The sequence below is a fragment of the Canis lupus genome, chromosome X, assembly GCF_048164855.1.
Source record: "Canis lupus baileyi chromosome X, mCanLup2.hap1, whole genome shotgun sequence".
NCBI lineage: Eukaryota > Metazoa > Chordata > Mammalia > Carnivora > Canidae > Canis > Canis lupus.
Window position 1 is genome coordinate 124,722,425 of NC_132876.1, and position 21,971 is coordinate 124,744,395.

Consider the following 21,971-nt stretch of genomic DNA (forward strand, 5'->3'; position numbering starts at 1 on the left):
CGGCACGCCGTGGATCGTGGAACGTTCTTATATCAAAATAATCCTCCACCGTTGTCCTAAGATTCATGAGTAACCGGAGACCCGGTGACTCGTTGGGCTCCGGTCGTGAGCTTCTCAACACAGAGCAGAGACCCCCTGCCCTCCGTCCTAACCCTAATTCTAACCCTGCCCAGGGTGGCATCCTGTGGAGGTTGGAAAGATCAGAAGTCTGATATCCTGAGGGCGCACCTGCGGGCACACCTGCGGACGCACCTGCGGACACAGCCACTGTGTAACCGGCTAAAGTCGCACCTGCCGACAGCCATCTCTACTGGCTTCGGGACATCACCTGCTTCTGTGCATTTGTACTCGGGCCTGCTGGCTTTGCTGGATCCTTGAAGCCTAACACGGCTTCTCTGTTGCCCGCAGGAGACTTGCACCTTCTGCCCAGAGTGTCCCCAGCACCCACGCACGTGCACGTGCATGCACACACTCGCCCCGAAGGTATGTCCAGCACCTGAATCTCATATCCGTGCCTTCACAGGGAGACCAGAGGCAAATGCTGCAGCCTCCAGACGGTACAGACAGAATTATGACAAATTGTATAAATATGTGCAAATTGCTTGGATGATGTCATGTGCCCTGGCTCCCCCTGAGCCGGCAAAATGCTCCAGCGGAAGGTCGGGCCAGGACTTGCTCTGAATTCAATTGAAGGCAATTACATCCAATTTGCTTAAATTTATCATGGAGAGGAGCCCTATCGGTTGATTTCAATCGCATTAACAGGTTTATTTCCCGCCAGGACCGGATTCCGCGGCATCGCGCACAGGCAGCGTCCAGGGAGAGACGCGGCGTTGCCCTGAGCCCCTGAGGGGCGTCAGAGACTCGGTTTGGTGTTTTGGGGCCCTGAAGGGTGCAGGGTCTCCCGGTCCCCCGGTGCCTGTTGGCTGTTACCAGGCATCTACGTACGCCACATGAGGTTTGCCAAACAAGCAAGAGGTCCTGAGTGCTTTGGGAGTGACGTCTAGCAGTAAATGCAGTTTGCGGGTGTCAGCAGTGAAGGTAAAGCCAACGGTTCACCCCCAACCATTGATTACTCTTGTTTCTTTCCCATTTGTTCATCAGCCTCCGGACGTGCTGGGGGCACACGTGTCCTGAGCTACAAACGTGCAGACGCCCCTGGCATGTGGATCCCACACATGACCCGTTTGTAGGGCACGACGCTGGTGTCCTGGTGTCTCAGGAGTGTGCATCGGGACATGTTCGAGCATGTCCAAGCTCGAACACGGGGTTACTGTGGCGGTGAGTGTCCCTTGAATGACCGCACGACACAGTGACCAGCTGTACGGGTAGGAACACCTGGCCGTGGTGCACACTTGGCCCGGCTCAGCTCTGCAAGGTGGGAACCCCAGCGTGGCCTCCACATTGGAGGCCCCAGGTCATGATGCTCAACTGAGGCCATATGGGGCAGACCACCTCAGCCTGACCTCGGAGCTGTATTCTAAATTCATTGCCAGGACCTCGCAGAGATAAGGTCTCTCTGTGGTTGGAAGCAACGTAATGTCCTTGAAGTCAGCAGAGCATCCTTTGTGCAGCAGAATGGGCCTGGCCTGCGGGGTCCCCTATTTTCAGCTTTGCACCTGCTGAAAAGCAGGTTCCCTGAGGTCTGGGACATTCCTTTCCTCACCTGTAAGGGGCACAGCCATGGGGACCCTTGTGGGGGCCTGAGGTCCAGTCCGTAAGTCCCCACAAGGCTGCTCAATTCCTGAAAGGGTGTTTGTGTGAAGAAACCACATGAGAATCTTGTTACTGATAAAGCACATGATACTCTGGTCCTCCAGGTAAGGAGCAGCCAACAGGATCCCAAGATGAGGCACCTCAAGCCTTTGAGGTCTGGTTCCCTGGGGATTTCCCTGCACCTCGGGCTGTGGCACAAGTCACCAGTGTGGGCTCTGATCTGCAGGCCCCTGGCCTCACATCCCCTTCCTGCTGCCCTGTGTGCCCCATTCCCTGCAGCCAAGATGCTGGCCCTCCCTTGCACAGTTTCTCCAGGGTCCCCTACAGATATAGGGGACACCAGGGTGCTCCCACATCCCAGGCTGTGTGCCCTGAGTCAGGATGATCAGAGATAGGGGCAGGAATGTGGGATTTTAAAAGCTTCCTCCCCATGCTTTTTCCTTTTTTATTTTTTTGGCTGTTTTAAAGTACCTCCATATATGAGTGCCCTGCGGAGGCTGTAACAAAGGCCACCATTCATGATCTCAGAAGCACAGGAATCCATCCTCCCCCAGTATGGAGACCAGACATCTGAGCTCCGGGCGGCAGGACCAGTGAGGTCCAGAGGCCTCCTGGGATGGTCGTTCCTGCCTCTTCCAGTGTCTGGGACCCCAGGCGTCCCCGGGCTGGTGGCCGCGTCCCTCTTGTCTCCGCCTCCATCCTCATGGGGCTCCTCCTCTGTGTCTGCATCTCCTCTTCGGTCTCTTCTTAGACAGGGTCGTCTAAGGACCCCTGTCGTTGGATGTAGGGCCATCTCATGCAGGATGATCTCATCTCAGATCCCTCACTTATTCACATCTGCAAACACCCCGTTTCCAAAATAAGGTCTTTTTCACAGGTGCCAAGGATTTGGATGCAGGCCTATCCTCTGGAGCCCAACCAGGGCAGTGGGAAGTTTATTGGAAAGCCCCCAGAGCCAGCTCTTTGCCATCAGCTACTGGAAAAACCAGAAACTAGGTGGCCAACATCTTTTGTGCCTTATTGATTCAGAAATGTCAAAACTTATGACCATTTTAAGATTAAACAGCAGCAGAAGAGAGAAAAGACATTAGAATAATTTCTCTTAAAATAACAAAACATCGTGGGCAGAGGAGAAAAGATCTATCTATCATCTATGTATCCATCCATGATGTTTCCATCCATCCGTAGATCATATTTATCTATTCATCCATCCATCCATCCAACCATCCATCCATCCAACCATCCATCATCTATTATCTATCTATCTATCTATCTATCTATCTATCTATCTATCTATGTTTCTCTATGTGCATGGATGCCTTATCTCTGTCTCTGTCTGTCTCTGTCTGTCTCTCTGTCTCTGTCTCTCTCTCTCACACACACACACAGTTGTTTTTACAAGGGCCTGGGGAATACAGCTAATCATCTAATCTCCCATTTCAATTTGGTACCGATTATCTGCATACTCAACACCATGAAATTAGCAGAAGCCATTTAAACACTTCAAAAATCTTTGAACGTCTGTGTTCTTAAGCTTAGATGGACAACCTGCTTGGATGTCAGCCTCCTGAGCCGTGCTCGGGGGAGTGTGGTCCAACACTACCCCAACCACTTGTAGAAACAGGTGGCCCCAGCTTCACATCAAACGCCCCCGAAAGCATCAACCTCTGAGCTCGGTGCCGCTTTCCTTTGAAAAGGTCACATGGAGTCACGCCGAAAATGCACTTGTATATTTTTCATTGTTTGGACAAGAAATTGGGAACAGATTCCGTCTGTGACAGAAGAATTTCTCGGTTTATTTTGAAACACAGTTTTCTTTAAAAAAGAAAGAAAAAGCCATGACAAGTAGCAGAGTGGTCGGCTTCCCCGATGCGATGCCGGGTAGCTGGTGTGTGGGCAATGTGGACATTTTGCAACGGGAGCCCAAGCCAGGTGGGCGAGAGAGAGCCCTTCTCGACATATCCCCCAGCTACTGGTGTTCACGTGGCCGTAAGTCTTATTTTTAGGAGCATCCCTAGAATGGCTTGAAAGCACTCATCCTGACGATGCGTGCAGCAGGGTTCTCGGACTTCCCACCCAGGGGCCGTCACTCCCACTAGCACACAGTCCCGTGCACATAGTCAGCACAGAATATATGACAATGTGCGCCATAAAATATAGAATATAAAAAAATATATAGAATATATACGAGAATATATATATATATATATAGAGAGAGAGAGAGACTATGTATAGAAAATATGATACACTAGATGTAGCCCTACAAGGGAAGGATGTCGTGCACCTGTTACAACATGGTTGTACCAGAAATTCCTATGATGGAGCCCAAACCCCCAGGACCTCAGCATGGGACTCTATTTGGAGGTGGGGTCTTCACAGAGCTAGTTAACATAAAACGAGGTCACGAAGGTGAGCCCTGATGCAAGGACCGGGGGTTCCTATAAAGCAGGGAAATGTGCATGCAGACTCACTATGCGGATGACCGTGTGAAGACAGAGGCGGAGATTGGGGCGACGCGTCTACAAGCCAGGGGACGCCAAGGATGTGGAGACAACCCGAAACAGATTCTCCAGGTGGGGGAACCCGTCCTGCCTGCACCTTGATTATGGACTTGGGAACCCCTGAACCACGAGAGGGTAAATCTGAGCTGTTAGGCCTGCCCCAGGGCACCCACATAAGACCCTTCTGCACACAGGCCCCCGGCACATTATCCTTGTCCGCCATGGCCTATGACTGCTGACATCAGCCCTTTACCGAGTACATGATGAATAAGCCAGGGACGTGAAGTCCAAGGTGTCCCTGAAGGACCCGCAGGCTGCCTGCACACCTTTTGCATTTTGCACACCATCCCTGCCGGGTGCTGCAGGTGAGTTTGGGTTGCAGGTGGGGCTCCTCGCGGAGCAGGGCGGCGTGCTTTCATGGTAGCAGACACCTTCCCCTGGGCGGGCTGCACGCCCTGTGCTGCAGAAGCCACACGTGAAGCCCGCGTCTGCAGTCCAGCGCCCCATCCCCCATTCCTCCTTCCCCCTCCTCCTCCCCCTCCCCACGCCCCCGTGCATTTGCAGAACCTGAGGATTATTTGCCAAAATGCCATTTACGTTTTCCCCAGGCCCCCCTCACCGCCCCCGCATCCCCCGAAAACCATGGGCGTGACCACTCGCATTGGGGACGCAGGCGCCACAATTGGAAAAGTCAGAAAACACTTTGCTGGGGGAACCTCTTTCCGAGCAGCTGTTGGAGCGCCTTAACAAGACCCTACATAACTTCCCTTAATCAGATCGCAGCAATCAGCTCCGAAAGTCGTCCCATATGTGGGAGCGCCGCGCGGGGGCCCCGGGTTATGGCCGGGACACAGGCCACACTGAGGTTACGGTCTGGATGCAATTAAAGGCACGCTGCGGGCATCTCGATGGTGCTTCGGGGAGCTGTTGCACTTTGCCCACGGATAATTGCACGCGCGGAAATTACTCACTCTGAAATTGCCTGGGGGGCGTGAGGGGCTTCGCCCACATGTGTTCCCCAGGGAGGAGAACAAGGAGGCGGACGAGGAGGAGGAGGAGGACGAGGGCGTTGGCTGGGGACGCTTCAGGAGAATCCCATGGCCACACTGCGGGCTGCTTACGGGGCACACGGGTGGATGCTTCCGGTGCTTGTCTGCTCTCGCAGACCATGTCCGCCTGCAGCACGCCGGCTGTCCTTCCTGCATGTCGTGTGCCCTCAAAGCAAAGACAGGGGCTTACTCAGTTCTCTCGGTGGTCAGGGATGGGTATTGCCACGGGACAAGCACTTCGCCATGTCCCCATGCTGATCAGCTACAGGGATTTGCAGCCCGGCCCTTTGCACAAGGAGGTGCCTGTCCGCCAAGCCAAGACGCAGACACAACGACGAGCCAGCCTCGGGGGGGCTCATCCCTGCAACGCGTACGCACTTTCACTGAAGGATAAACTTTTAGAGTTCCCAGAGCCAAAAAGATGGAATTTATATTAAAAAAAAAAAAAGATATGGTCCCTACAATCCACGTACTTGATGAAGAGTCAAGCTGACCCACCTACATGAGGAGCCCAATCAGCCACAACTCTTCCTAAAACACGACAAGCAGCTATTTTCATGGAATCTGCTCACGAACCACTGGCAATGGTTTCCGTAGAGTATTACGGGGTCAAGATGTCTTTGCAGGAAAAGCATCCTGAGGGGAGGAGCCCAAGCTCTCTTGGCTTTGGTGTGTGTGGCGTGTCTTGCTCCTTGGATCAATGGGATCTAGGCCGTGAGGCTGGGGACATCCTGCCTACATGGCAAGCCTGGAACTTTCTGGAAGCTTCCCAGCAGGCAGCACTGCATTGGCCACCTGTGACTGAATGCCCTGATTGCCCCTTGAATTGTCCTCTTGGGTGAAAATGCTGAATGTTATGTTTTCTGTGTTTTGCCACAATTGTGGACATTTTGCTTCCACCATGTTTCTGGTCCGAGGTAGGACATACCAATATGACCTGATGGGATTATTCCAGAAAGACTTTTTGTGGGGGAGGGGGAGGTATGTGGAAATGTGGAAAAAAGAATGAAATCCCACAATGGGCTCTAAACAGAATCAAAATCCCCAGGAGCCCAGCAATGAGCTTCTTCTAGAAACTTTTCCAAGAATCACACAGCCGCCAGAGATGCCCCTTTTGGACGAAATGTGCTGCTATGATAGTGTTTGATAAACGACTCTCAACGTCTTCAATCTGAGCCAGGTCGCTGTAACTCTCAGTGCACGGCAACCACATTCTCAACGAAAAGTCTCTCCTGCTGCCCTGGGCCTCGAGGTCACGTTCCTGCTGTCTACCACGCAACCTTGGTGCGAGGAACATGTGAGCGAGCACATGTGGAATGGCTCTGAGCTCCAAGCAGGCTCCCACATTGGTAAATTTGTGCAAATCGGCAGCAAAACGTGCGTAATTGCATGAGGAGCAGCTTAGACGTGGTGGCGCACCCGTGCTCCCTGGGCTCACACCGCATGGCTTTCTCTCTTCCCCGTAATGGCTTAGGAGACATGGGCCTGTGGCATTGACAGTGACATGAAAAATCAGTTGAATTAGGAGTTCAAATCCGAGACCCGTCGAGGGGTCGAGGGTTCTTCATGAGATCCACATGCCTCGCAAATGGCAGCATTTCCTTCTTGGAGGGTTGAATAGCAAGTCATCATGTGCATCAGATACATTATTTCTTTATCCACTCGCCAGATGGATGCTTGGACACTTGGATGGTCTGTCTACCCCTGGCTACGTCTGCTCTACAACATGATACCTGTGGTCAAACCATCTGGTGCATTGCAAAATTTAACACAGTGGATCTTGTGGTGGGTGTTCTTTGTACAGGAGAAAAAAAAAGGCAAACCAAAACCAAAAAGAAAAAAAAACAAAAAGCAAAAAACGAAAAACGAAAAAATGGAAACAAGTAAACAAGGAAAAACAAGGAAATTTTGGTGGTGGTGGTGGGGGGTCTTGGATGTGTCCATTCCCTCGATTATGTTGAAAGTATCATGGGAGTTTGCATACATTCAAACTCCCACGATGCCTTCAAAGGCATCATGCTGTACACATTAACTCCGTGTAATTCTTTGTGTATCAATGATACCTCAATACAGCTGTTTTCATTTTATTTTATTTTTATTTTTTATAAAATATTTCATTTATTTATTCATGAGAGACGCTGAGAGAGAGGCAGAGACACAGGGAGAAGGAGAAGCAGGCTGCATGCAGGGAGCGCGACGTGAGGCTGGATCCCAGGACTCCGGATCATGTCCTGAGCCAAAGGCAGACGCTCAACTACTGAGCCACCCAGGTGCCCCAATAGAGCTAATTTTTTAAAAAACTAAACTATGCGCACAATTTCTGGTGTGACGGTAGGTGATGACAAGGGTTTACCTGGCAGCCTCCAGGGAAACCTGCCCCCACAGTACAGAGCAGGCCTGGTGCTTGGCAGTGGGCAGTGCACAGCGTGCGGGGGGGGGGGTGCGCGGGGAGCTCAGACAAGGACTCAGGCCCCCCATCCAGGCAACCATGCCCCCTGGAAGATTTGCATTCTTACCCTCACCCCATTTTCATCCCTCAGTCTCTTTATCTGAGGCCTTGGGTGCAGGTCTTCCTGCAGTGCCTCAGCTGACACCTCCTTTTTTGGGGAAGGGGGGGACACTTTGAAGACACTTTCCCCAATGCTCAGTAAGTACTTTTGCACACTGAGGCCTCGCCCTCTCGAGCATCCCTGAATCCCTAAATCCGCCCTTCACTTTTGCTCAGGGGGCCTCTCTGCAGCGACATGACCTCCACATCTGCACCGACTCACCTGACCGTGGACGGGGAGGGTGGTGCACGGAGGGACGTGGAACAGGGGTGTAGCAGGGGGTCGGTGATTCGTCTAGTTTTCACCTCTTCTTGTACCATCACCGTGAGACCTTAGTTCTTTCATTCTTTGGCCCTTGGTAAATTCCACGCCTGCACCCGTGGCCTCTACAAGATGCCAGGGTCCCAGGTCCACATGGGGAAACCGTTTTTTCTGGTGTCAGTGCGTTTTGGGAGAGACCCAAATGCTAGAATCCTTCAAAAATACGTGGCGTTGCCAGGGAAGAACTGAAATGTTCTTTTTTTTTTTTTTTTTTTTTCTCAAAATTCGCCCGCGTTGAACAGAGAGGCAAACCACTTGAGGGTTCAGAGATGTTCTCATTTGTCAGTTAGGCGCGGAGAGAGGCGAGTGGGACTGACGGTCGGCGCAGCGGCCCCAGACGCCGGCTGACGAGCATATGGACCCCCGAAAGGAAAACATTTATTTTCAGCGCTTAAATCGTTATTAAACAAGACACAGCCCTGCAAACATTTCTGGGAAGAGAAACGCGATCCAGCCATTGGCCGCGCGAAGAGCCCCAGATGCAAACCATTAAATTATCTAAGAATTAAAGCGTTTCGCATTTCCAGTCCCACCCATCAGGAAAGCGTTTGATTCGAAATTGTAATTGGCCGGTGTCCTTCCGGGGAAATGGACAAGTGGCTGGTGATGGACGGGAGGCACCGAGGCGAGCGCGGCGGCCGGGGTTTGCAGAGGCCGCGGTGGGCTGAAGCCCGTGCCCACAGGTAGGGGGCGACCTCCCCGCTGGGGTTGCTCCTGCGGGGGAGGCCGAGGGCTCTGCTGTGTCCTGCGCGATTTCATTTCTTACGGGGCGACGGGAATGCCGTCCCCTCACCTCACAGATGCTTGCAACCGCAAGGGCAGTGTTCCTCATATTGTTTTATTTAAAGGGGGGGGAGAGAAGAAGATCCTGACCACCCACCCCCCCAACACCGAGTCCCTGGAGGGGAGGTGAGAAGTAATGCATTTAACAGGAATGCAGAGCCGGCAAGATGAGTGGTTCTGGTCCTTGGAAGCCAGCGGGGAATCCTGTGGGTGCAAGTGAAGCCCCGGGCCCCACGGCCTCCCATACGTGTGCAGAAGAACGCTTTTCCAGGCAAGCCTCCCCTCGCCTCCCCGTGACATGGGGCGCACCCCATGCACGAAAAACAAACCACCAGCCCGCGTCCGGGACCCACAGGGTACAGGGCGACAAGGAAAAATCTCCCCGTATGCCCCACACACGAAGTTTGCAAAAGGATTTCACGGCCGGCCGCGTCGGGGAAACCAGCCCCCGTGGGGATGTTTGCTTCTAGGACCTGCTTGTTGAAATGCACTCAAAACCTATAATCCTGGGAAGAAAGAGTGGGGGTTATTATAGTTATTTTTTCTTATTATTGGAAAAAAAACCCCAACATTTCATTCATGCGGAAACACTCAGATCCTCCATTTAGCAGATGCAAAGCCAAGGCACCTCCCATCATCCCGGGCAGACTCTGCGTTGACTCTACTTCAACAAGGTGAAATGCATCCCTTTAGCGCTTTTTTTTTTTTTTTTTTTCAGGAGGTGATTCTGTTGGGTTTCGTTGAGAGGATTCTCAGTGACTTCTTTCCCCTTCGTCTGCGAGGATGTGAACAGCTCCAGGGGGATTTAAAGAAAATGAAAGTCACTTTATTTTGCCATTCTTTTTCTTTTTTTTTTTTTTTCCCCTAACATCAGAAATTTATTTTCTCCCAGTTCTGGAAATTAGAAGCAAAGTATTTTAGAGAGGAGCCCCCAAAATCGTGGTTGCGGGGGCAGTTTTAATTTCGACATTACGGGGCGCCTGCATGGCTCAGTCTGTGAAGCGTCTGCTTTCGGCTCAGGTCATGATCCCAGGGTCCTGGGATCGAGTCCTGCATCGGGATCCCTGCTTCTCCCTCTCCCTTTGCCGCTCCTCCTGCTTCCCCTCTGTCTCTCAATAATAATTGATAAAATAATAATAAATATAATAAAATAATAATAATAAATTACTTAAAAAAATTTCCACACCACATTGGCGCCATTCGATTATTTCATAGCTTTATTGCTCAAACCTGACACGAGTGAACCGTGTGCATTTATGATGTAATACATCATTTTTGGAATTTATAAAAAGAAGGTTTACATAAGGAAAAAATGATTCTTATGTAAAAAAATTTTTTTTAATTATAATTCTAATCATCCGGTGCTCATCATGACAGGTGCACTCCTTCAACCCCCCCACCTGTTTAGCTCATCCACCCACCTGCCTCCTGTCCCGTGACCATCATTGTCTTCTCTGTAATGAAGAGTCCCTTTCTTGGTTTGTCTTCTCTCTTTTTCCTGTTTGCTTACGTGTTTTATGTCTTAAATTGCACATATGAGATCATACGATAATTGCCTTTCTCTGACTTATTTCATTTAGCGTAACACCCTCCGGTTCCCCCCATGCGGGTGCAAATGTCAAAAAGATTTCAACATTTTTCATGGCTGAGTAATATTCCACCACACGGAGACCACATCTTCTCTATCCATTCATCTGTCCGTGGACATCTGGGCTCTTTCCATATCTTGGCTATTGTAGACGATGCTGCAGTGAACATGGCGGTGCCGATATTTTTTTTTTTTCAGAATGTCCTTGTGTTTCCTTCAGATAAATACCCTAAACTGGGGTTCCTGGATCATATGATTGCTCTGGGGTTTTTTTGTTTTGTTTTGTTTTGTTTTGTTTTTTTTAGTTTTTCCAGGACCCTCCATACCATTTTCCAGACTGGCTGCACCAGCTTGTGTTCCCACTACCCGTGCATGACGGCTCCCCTTTCTCTGCATCCTCACCAACACCTGTCATTTCCTGAGAGGTTGATTTTAGCCATTCGGACAGGTGACAGCTGGTATCTCATCGAGGTTTTGATTTGCATTTCCCTGATGATGAGTGATGTGGAGCCTCTTTCCATGTACCTGTTGGCCATTTCTATGTCTTCTTTGTGGAAATATCTGTTCATGCCTTCCACCCATGATTAATGGGATTAATGGGATTTTAATGGGATTATTAGCTTTTGTTGTTGTTGTTTTTTTTTTTTTTTGCTATTGACCCATACGAGTGCCATATATATTTGGGACATGAGTCCCTTATCAGACGTGTGGCTTGCAAATATCTTCTCCCGCTCTGCAGGCCGCCGTTTCATTAAAGTTCAACAGAAAATGTCAGTTCTTCCAGGAAACCTGCATCGAGCACCTTTCTTAACCACAGGGATCACTCTGGGGACAGACATATGGTACAAGTGGGATGACTCAGTCCTCCCCTGGGATTCAATCAGCAAACCCGTGACGGAGAGAGACCTGGCTCCTTGGATCAACAGCAGGCCTGGACTCCTGGCTCTGGCCTCCTTTCATGACATGGATGTAATCCCCAGCTCATTTAGATTCTTACTTGTTTATTTCCTTTTTTTTTTAAGGTTTTATTTATTTATTCATGAGAGACATAGAGAGAGGGAGAGGGAGAAGCAGGCTCCCTGCAGGGAACCTGATACGGGACTCGATCCCAGGACTCCGGGATCACGACCTGAGCCAAAGGCAGATGCTCAACCACTGAGCCACCCAGGTGTCCGTCACTTGTTTATTTCCGTCATATTTCGTTAAGACCCAAATTCTAGCATGTATGTGTGTGCCCTTGTGTATGTGTGTGCATGCTTGTATGTGTGCCACAGGCACAAGTGTGCACACATGTATGTGTGCATGTGATTATGTATGTGCATATGCAAGTGTGCATCTATATGTCTGTGCATGCATGTGTGCATGTGCATATGTGTTCATGGCCATGTGCATGCACACAGGTATATCTGTGTACATGTGAACACATATGCATTTGTATGCACGTGGGCACATATGCATGTCTGTGTGCACACATGTTCGTGGACAAGTGCGTGCATGCACGTGTACATATGTGCACCTGTGTGCATGCATGAGCGGGTGCACGTGTGCATATGCACTCATGTGTGCACATGTCTGTGTGCGTATGTGTGCATGCGTGTGTATGCTAGAGTCTCCAGTCTGATTAGTTTCAAGCCCCAGCACTTACGCATCGCATCAGAACATAGGAACTTTTAAACTGGATTGCCGTTTCCCTGGCAAGGCTGCTATAATGCTTTGCAAAATGCCCTCAGAATTAATGTCCTTACCCTTTGCGTTTGTAAAATAAACACTCTTACTTCTTGGAAGGGAGTGAGGGAGGCTTTCACAAGACCCTCGAGCTGTGTTTTTCTTACATCAGTAGCAGAGGCTCAGGCCAAGCACCGTTTCCTGGCCCTGAGCACTTCCTGGCTGGACTAATGGTTTCGTCTCCCCGAGGGTTTGCTCAGCCTCGAGCCTCTCGTCCCCGGAAAAATCTCCCTATGACATCAGCCTCGTCTCCCCACACCTTACCCCGCAATCTCGAGGTCTCTCCTCTAATCACAGCGAATGTGGCAAAATGTGGGGAGCACAGGAAACAACTTCAAGCCTCTTTAGCTTTAAAAGGCCCTTAGGCCCCTGAGACCAGATGCGACCTCACATCGCTTTTGCCAATTACTCTCCTGCTATAGTTGGCACCTGCCCAGAGCTTACCCACAATGCAAAACATACTTTCGATCCCTGGTCTCACATATAAACTCTAAATTTTTAAGTGTGGCATTCCAGACCTGGCCTTGACTTCAAACCATATGCCTTCCAAGAGCCACGCAGAACCTTCTGTCAGCCCACCCTGCTCTTAATGCCTCAGCGAGCTTTGTGCATTGCTTTGGCCCATTCACTGAATCACTGCAAACATTCTTTGAGCACCTACTGAGTACCACCTGCTGATCTCAGCACCAGACGGAGATATCTCGGACAAAAGTCCCTTCCATCATTGATCTTGCACTTTGGTGATGAGCATTATGTGCAAGTGTTTGCTCCATGGTGATGGACGGCATGAAGGAAGATAAAGCAGGAAGAGTTTCAGGGACCTCAGGAATGAGAAGCCACTTCAGTCTACACCAGGTGACATGGGTCCTTCCCCTCTTCACAGCTCTGAACACACATGATCTGCATCTCCATCTCGTCCCTTTTATCCACAGATGTCTTGAACATGACTGCCGCCATGAAGCCATCCTGGCTCATGCTTCACCTACATGATATGAAGACACTCAGAACGCCAACGGTCCGCTCACATGAGCGAAACTGGTGTGTCTTTCATGGCCTACTTAAACCAGAGGCCCGTGCGGATCCATGGCTCTAAGGCCTTGCATCCTTGCCCATGCAATGCTTGCAAGATGGGTCCTTCCGGCAGGTTCTACACGAAGGCACTCCTCATTCCGGGGGCTTCCCTCCTGGGACAGTGATGGATGGCTCATGCTCCCGCGTCAGCTCTGTGATGAGAAGAGGGAGTGCCTCGGGCCCCTTGCCACGGCCAGATGCAAATTCATTAATGAGGGTTTAATATTTGTGGCATAAGGAGTGGGTGTTTACAAAAACAAATGTGCAATGATACGTCTCGTGGAGAATATTGATAGAAAATCAACGCGTTCTAAAGCTGGCGAACGTTGTCTCCCATCCTTAAGCCTCTTTAATTAATTTAAAGATTTCCTCATTGAAAAGCACAAATGAAAATGCTTATTAATCAGTGAAGCTTTCAGGCCATTATCCATCATTTCTTATGTAAACCACTGTCTTGTGCCCCAAACTGGGCGTGTGACTATGCGGATGTGATTTATTTCCCTACGTGCATCTATTTGCCCTTGAAACCTGTTCCAAGTGACTCGAAGTCTCATGGTAAACAGCTCTCTGGTGACTGGAGGCAGAAGGCAAGGCAATGCAGGTTTTCCTGCCTTCCCTTGTTATTGGCTCTCAGGGGTAGATGCTGGGGGGATTGGGGGTGGACATCCGGATGAGGCCTATGACACCTGCAGGGACCAGCTGTGCCATCACGTGGTGTCTGCAAACCCCAGAGCGAAATGCCTGCTGGGGTGCACACAGGGAGCTATCTTGGCCATTTCCAGGAGTGGCTTTGAAAGTCAAGAGATGAACTAGGGATGCTTGGATGGCTCAGTCAGTTGAGCATCCAACTCTTGGTTTCCACTCAAGTCACTATCTCAGGGTCATGCGATCCAGCTCCACATCAGGCTCCAAGCTCAGGATCGAGTCAGCCTAAAGATTCCCTCTCCCTGTCCTTATGCTCCTCTCACCCTCAAAAATAGACAAATAGGGGGCACCTGGGTGACTCAGTGGTTGAGCATCTGCCTTTGGTTCAGGTCATCATCCCAAGATCCTGCATTGGGCCCCCTGCTCTGTGGAGAGTCTGCTTTTCCCTCTCCCTCTGTCACTCTCTCTGCTTATGCTCAATCTCTCTACCAAATAAATAAAATCTTTAAAATATATATAATAAATAAATAATTTTTAAATCCCCCGCAAAGTCACGTGATGGCACAAGCATGATGCACAATAAGTCTAGACAACTGCACACAAAAGTACATAGAGTGAAGCACAGCATGCCCTCGAGCCCCAGCCCTCTGACTCTATCTATTCCTTGACCCTCATTTTAATTCTGCTTTGTGAGCCCGAGATGTATAGTGCATTGAGCCTGCCCCTGTCATCTCCAACAGTGAAGCGTGCTATTGTTATGAATTATTACTCTTACTTATAGGTTAAAACAAAAGAGACGGAGGTTGGTCATCACACTGCAGCCATGAGAAAGGCATCCATGCTGGCTGACCCCTTTGTTCTGTCTCATGGCCACTAGGCTGTTGCTGGGCCTTGTGCCATGACCCACACTTTACTTTTATACCCAGTCCACATATCATCCAGCTTCAGACTCAGGAGGTGGTTGGGATCATTTGCCTGTTGCGTGGAGTCAACTCCCTCCCTTTGAACCTGAGTCCTTCAGTTCTTTTGACCATGGTTATCAGAGCATAATGAGGTACCTCAGACGCTCTCTAGTTTCCACTCATAACCCCTGGCCCTATGCTATTGTGTCTGTTTGAGTTTTCTTTAAGATTTTATTTATTTATTCATGAGAGACAGAGACAGAGAGAGAGGCAGAAACACAGGGAGAGGGAGAAGTAGGCTCCATGCAGGGAGCCCATTGTGGGACTCAATCCCGAGACTCCAGGATCACACCCTGGGCTGAAGCTGTGCTAAACCACTGAGCAAAAGTAGACTGCCTGCTGAGCAGGGAGCCCAACATGGAGCTAAATCCCAGGACCCTGAGGTCATGACCTCAGCTGAAGGCAGATGCTCAACCAACTGAGCCACCCAGGCATCCTCTCTGAGTTTCTTGAAGGAGAGTATTTCTAAACCTGCATCATTGCCCTCTACTTGCCCTCTCTTACCACCAAAAAAGACCCCATGAGATAGTCAAAGTCAGGATTTTCTACTATCAGCACTACTAATATGTGGAGCATGTGTTAGTCATCCCAGGCTGTCTAACAAAATATCATAGGTGGGGACACTTAGACAGCAGACACTGATTTCTCATAATCCTAGAGGCTGGCAATCTGAGATCGAGGTGCTGTCATGGTTGGGCTCTGAGGAGCTCTTCTTCCTGGCGAGTAGATGGTTGCACTCTTGCTGTGTCCTCACATGGTGGAGAGAGAGAGAGAGACAGACAGAGAGAGAGAGAGAGACAGCCACCTCTCTGGTCTCTTCTTCCACTAATCTCATCATGGGGGTCCCACCCTCATGATAACCCTGATCATCTTCCAAAGACCCTACCTCTTAATGTCATCCCGTTGGGAGTTAGCATCTCCTTGTGTGAATGGGAATGGAGGGGCCCAGATACATTCAGCCTGAAACAGGGGAATATTTTTGCATTTTGGGTACTGTCTTATGTGTTGTAAGGTGTTGAACATCATCTCTGGTCTCCACTCCCCAGATGTCATGGGCTCCCTGTCTTTGCTCTCACAACCACAAATGTCCCAGACCTGGTCACGTGTCCTCCCTGGTCTACCTTAAAGGTGACCAAATTCTATGTCTTTGCTCCTTCCAGTTGACAGAAAAGGCTCAGGACAGTGCTGTGGTGGAGTGGCACTGACTATAACTCTGTTTCTCTTCTAGGGCTACGTCCTGGGTTTGGAATCTGGGGAAGGTCTAACAGACGAAGGAAGACCCAGGCCAGGCTCAGGGACAAGATGTTGGGGCAGCCTGAGGATGCAAGACTCTCCATAAATGTCACAACACAGGTAGTATAGCAGTCAGTTCTGAGAGTTCCTGCAGCTGCCGAAACAACCACGTCCCCGAGAGGGCCTCACATGGGAAGGAGAACAGATCTGGAGAACCCACTGCGTGAGTCACAGCGTTCCACGCTCAGAGACCTCATGGCGCACATGCCGAGGAGAACATGGACTACGGCTGGCAAGATTCCCTAATGGAAAAATTGCAAGTAACCAAATAATCTCCTGTGTCAGAGGAACAAGAAATCATCACAGAGACGAGATGGTCTTTGACTCAGAGAACCTACAGGATCTGAAGGGGAAAGAGTCTATGCTTATGTTGCGGATGGATAAGCAAGACCAGTAGTGATTCAAATAAGAAGCTATCTGCCTTCTGTCCCGTTTATCCAACAGATTGCGATAATTTGTACATCGTATTCTAAGACAGTTAATTCCCATATTTTAACAGGCACTAGGGCTTGCAAATCAACGGAAAAAACCCCAATATGTACATGACAATTTGATTCCTTTCCACAGATGGGGCCTTGGACATCCTCAAACATTACCTCTAGGAGGACTTTTTTTTTTTTTAATAATACATATAAATGCCACCAAAATTCAGACCTCTGAAATTTTGTGATCATTCCAAAAGGGCTACATTGAATTTTCCTTTTGCTGTGTGGAAAAACATGAGACGTTTTCTCAGTAAATCAATACGCAGGTCGATTTCCGGAAGAAGAAAACCATTTGCAGTGAGAAGAAATTAAAAGCGCTTACAGTGGATGTGCTCATTATACATGCTCACTGTCATATATTTTACTTGCTAAGTGTTTACTAATTATTAGTTCAAATGGTTGTATCTGCTCAAAACGAATTTGTCGTCTTTACAAATGTCCTTGCCAGGTGCTTCAATGAAGTCAAAACCGTTCCCTTTAGTTAGTCTGAGTGGCAAATTGGCTTTGTACCTGTCAGAATTTCATTGCCCCAAGAACCAAACACCCTACTTGGATCTCACCCCATGTGCTCCATTTATACATTAAGGTGATCTCCTTAAAATGTGCTTTAATTTCAGGGAACCTTCTTTTACCTTCAAAAAGGGACTCTCTCTGTTGAATGCCAAACATGGTTTCCAAGGGAATGGTCTCAAGCTAGCTTTGGTCTCAAGTGTTGACCTCGGCCTGTGAAGTGATTCGTGTGTGCGGTTGTGTGTCTCTGTGTGTGTTTTCCACACCTCTCTGGGGAGCTCTGTGATCACTTTATTATTTATAGATTAAAGCGCATTGTTGCTAATTAACACTGTTCTAGTTGTCGGTGGGTAGAGTTGCTTGCTTTGAAGTTTTTCTGATGTTGTATTTTGGGAATTCTGTACGCTGCTGTAGTTGGCATAGTTTTGGATTTGGGAACCTGAGCTTCTAAGCAATTATTTAATGTACCGTAATATTGATATCTGTCCATTATCTGAAGACGTAACTCACAGAATCACTTCCTCAGAATTCCTTCTTGCAGGTCAGTGGAAATGGTTTCTTGGCACTAAGTCTTTGCACCCTGTGTGGTGGATTGTCCACACCACTTCCCATTCTCCTTAGCAAGCTCTTTCATGGGAAAAAGGGTGAATAGCCTGACACAGGACCATCTCACGAGGACTTTTCTCAAGCTCACAGAGAGTCCCCAAAAAGTCCACCAAAGAGCCAGCAGCTTCTTACTGTGCTAACTCAGGTGTGCCTCAAGACTTAGGCATGTGCATATGCACACCTTCTTTCCATCCTGCAGGTGTGATACCCTAGTGCTGTAGAGTCTAGATGACACGTACAGGTTAAATAGGGTTCCTTCCCCTAAAATTTGTGTCTGTCCAGAGCCTGTGAATGGGGCCTTATTTGGAAACACAATCTTTGCAGATGTGATTAAGTGAAGGATCTCAAGTTGAGATCATAGTAGATCAATGTGGCCCCAAATCTAATGAATTCTTACAAGAGACAGAAGAGGAGACGCAACACAGAGGAGAAGTCACATCAGCATAGAGGCAGAGATGGGAGGGACACAGCCACAGGCCCAAGGATGCCTGGAGCCCCAGAAGCTGGAAGAGGCAGGAAGGACGCTCCCTGGGGCCTCAAGAAGGAGCACAGCCCTGCCCTGCCTGGATCTTAGACATCTGGCCTCCAGAACTAGGACACGATGAATTCCTGTGGTATTAAGCCACCTGGTCTGTGGTATTTGTATGACAGTCAGAGAAACAAATACCACATTGTGTCATTTCTACCACATGCGGACACCTGGGCTGGCCCTGGCTGGTTTCTTCATGAAGAGATCAGACCATTCAGCCTGCTTTGCCCCGTGGTGATGTAACTGGCCGATTCATGCACCTACAGGGCCATATTCATGCACCTACAGGGCCATCTGTACGTCTACCTGGACCACTACACACACGTTCAGAAATCTGGTCAAATGGCCACAGGCCTCTCTAACATTTTACAGTTAAGTGTTAAAAGTGGTGGTGGGGGGTGGGAGGGCTAAGAGAATTGGGATAATTATTTGTTTCTTCACAAAAAGAAATCCCATGGATTTGTGTCTTTGTGTGTAGACTCCGGAAAAGAAGGTTGAGTGTAAAGTGCAATTCAGGGAGAAGAAGGGAGGAGATTGCATTTATTTTTATTTTTATTTTTATTTTTGCCCACAATGGACAAAGTTGACTTGGGATGATGGTGGGTTGTCCCTGGACATGGATGGATGAATGGTGTCACCACTGAACATGGTTGGATCGTGTCATCGTTTCTCCCAGGTCCAAGTCTTACAGATGTTGGAGTATCTCTTTAACCTAGAACCTGAATCCTCCGGACCCTACAAAAATTTCTCCAACTGGTGGGAAGCCAGTGACCTTGAATGGGCAATGCTTCCGCCCTCTGCCCTTAGAATATCATCCACAACACCCACAAATCCCAAATTAACAATCAGCTCCATAGACTGGGAGGATCTCCCTAGGAAAGCAGAGGCAAAGCCTGGAAGGAAAGTGGGTTCCAGTCCGGAGACCAAGCATGTCTTTGTTAAAAATGGACATAATCTGTTCTAAATAGATAAGACTGATGGGCTTATCAGCCCAACTTGTGAGTTGGCTTTGCATGAAGTCCTCATGAACTCAGAGACTGATGAAACCAGTATGAGTTTCCTTTGGCTGCTGTAACAAAAAGCCACAAACCATGAAGTACTAACAATTACACAAATGTGTTCTTTCCTAGTTCTGGAGACCAGGAGTCTGAAATCAAGGTGTAGAAGGATTGGTTCCTTCTGAGCTCCATGAGGAAGGAATCCATCTCATGCTTCCTTCCTTGACTTGTAGGCTGCCGTCTTCCCCATTGTCTTCCTTCTGTGAACGTGTCTATAACCAAATTTCCTTTTTTTCGGGATACCTGTTGTAGAATTAGGGCCCACCTTAACGACCACATCATAACTCCCCTAAACTTCTTCTACAATGATCTGATTGCTGAATAAGGCGCCATTCTGATGGGGCTTAGTACTCCGAACGTGAATTTTGTTGGGACACAATCCAACCCACATCAAACATGTTTCAAGGATAAAATACATGATTGAATCCACAAGAAAGAAAATAAATTGAAACCCAAATGAGTACCTTGTACCGCCAGTCATATGACATTCTTTCTTAATATTTCCTCCTTCTCGAGAGGGTCTCAAAACCGTCTTAGATCTTGTAGAAATTACAGAGAGTTGCCTGAAGCATGAAAGCCTCTGGGTTTCCTTGGGTCCCTGGAAATACCTTTGGTTGGGGGCAGGGAGTTCATAAACCTACGACTTTGGGGGGGGGAGCGTAAATTTTAATTGCCCATTGCTGAAATGCTGACCTTCATCTGATCTTTATCTGTCCCAGTTGGAGGACTCTGTAGGAGTCTGATCACGGCGAGAAAACTAACCTGGTTGCGGCTCCAATGTGTGTTCAATTTTCAATCTCATGAAACTGCTTTTAATTTGGAGGCAGTGTAGCATTTCCCCTCTCTAACTTTTCAGCCAGAACACCCAGATTTCATGGACAGCAGAAATTACAGACACTTTTCTTGTCGATCTCATTTTGGTTCCTCTCCCTGGCATTCCTGATGAAATGCTCCCTCCCCTCATCTGAAAGGAAATTCGAGATTCCCTTACATGGTAACACGTTTCACACTTTGATTTTTCTGAAGGAGAAACATGAGGATTTCCGAGAGTAAACCTTCTACGGAATAATACATCAAAGAGAGATGAAACAGAAATCACCGGGAAAAGTGTACGTGGGTTGACGATGTCTCGATGGCATGGCGAGTTTATAGGAAATATTTTAACAGGGTCACCATTTGGAAGGGACGGGAAGAGTTTACACACCACAAAATGATCTGCCAAAATCACCTTCATCAGTTACGAAGGGGGCCACAGCGTTGCCCCTTCTAATCTCGTTAGTGTTACCAGGCTGGGAGGCGGTTCAGGCAGAGTCGCAGAAGGGTTGCTGAGCTTTGGACATCGGGGTTCCCATACACCCTGTAGGGGCCCTATGAGCTGACACACTACAGAGATGTGGACCCAGCCCCCAAAGGGCTGCACTGCTGAAGAAAGTCCCCAGACACACACAAACACACACACACACACACACACACATCCCTGTTGGGAACTTAGATCCATTCAGTCTGCTGACATCGATGGAGGTCGTGTCCTTCTATCTACAGACGACTGTAATCACTGAGGGAGGAGGTGTGTTTGGGGTAGCCGTAGCTCAGTGTGGATACCACCACACCTTGTGACGTCTTCGCTTGCACCTTGGAGTTCTGACAACATCATACATGCAAACTCTTCCTCCTCTTTCTCCCCGTCCTCCTCCTCCTGCTTCCTCCTCGTCCTCGTTTCCCCCTTATTCTTCTTATTTTCACCTTTATCCTCATTTTCATCTTCTGTATCTTCTTTTTTTTTTCAAAGGTTTTATTTATTTATTCATAGAGATGCAGAGAGAGAGGCAGAGACACAGGCAGAGGGAGAAGCAGGATCCATGCAGGGAGCCTGATGTGGGACTCGATCCAGGGTCTCCAGATCACGCCCTGGGCTGCAGGCGGTGCTAAACCGCTGCGCCACCGGGGCTGCCCTCTTTTGTATCTTCTTGTTCTTTCTCTTCTCCTCCTCTTCCTTTTCCTGCTTCTCCTCTCTCTCTCTTTCTCTCTCTCTCTATTTATTCATTAAAGATTTTATTTTCTTTATTTGAGAGAGAAAAGGAGAGCATGAGCAGGGGAAGGGGCAGAGGGAGAAACAGATTCCTCAGTGAGTGCAGAGCCTGGGGCTTGATCTCAGGACCCTGGGATCCTGACTTGAACTGAAGGCATATGCTTAACTCACTGAGCCACGCAGTTGCCTCTCTGCTTCTATGTCACTCTGACCTTCTATCTCTCCACTCTGTCTCTGTGTCCCTCTCCATGCTTCCTTCCCCATCCCTCTCTCTGTGTTTCCCTATTTCTTTCTCCTTCCCCCCATTGCAGGGTTAACCTAGAAGATTAACATAATCCACCTTCCCCGCTGCTCACCTCAGCAGGGAAGTGGAATATGCCTTGACCAGCACCTACAGAATGTAGAAAACACAGCAACTCCCAGGGCAGCTTCTCAACATCGCTCAATTTCTCTTCACAATGTCTGTCCCTTCGGTACTAAGAAGACTATCTTTTGCTCAGGGTATTTCTTTTGAGAAAAATGGGACAATGTTTGATTAGCAAACAAAATCT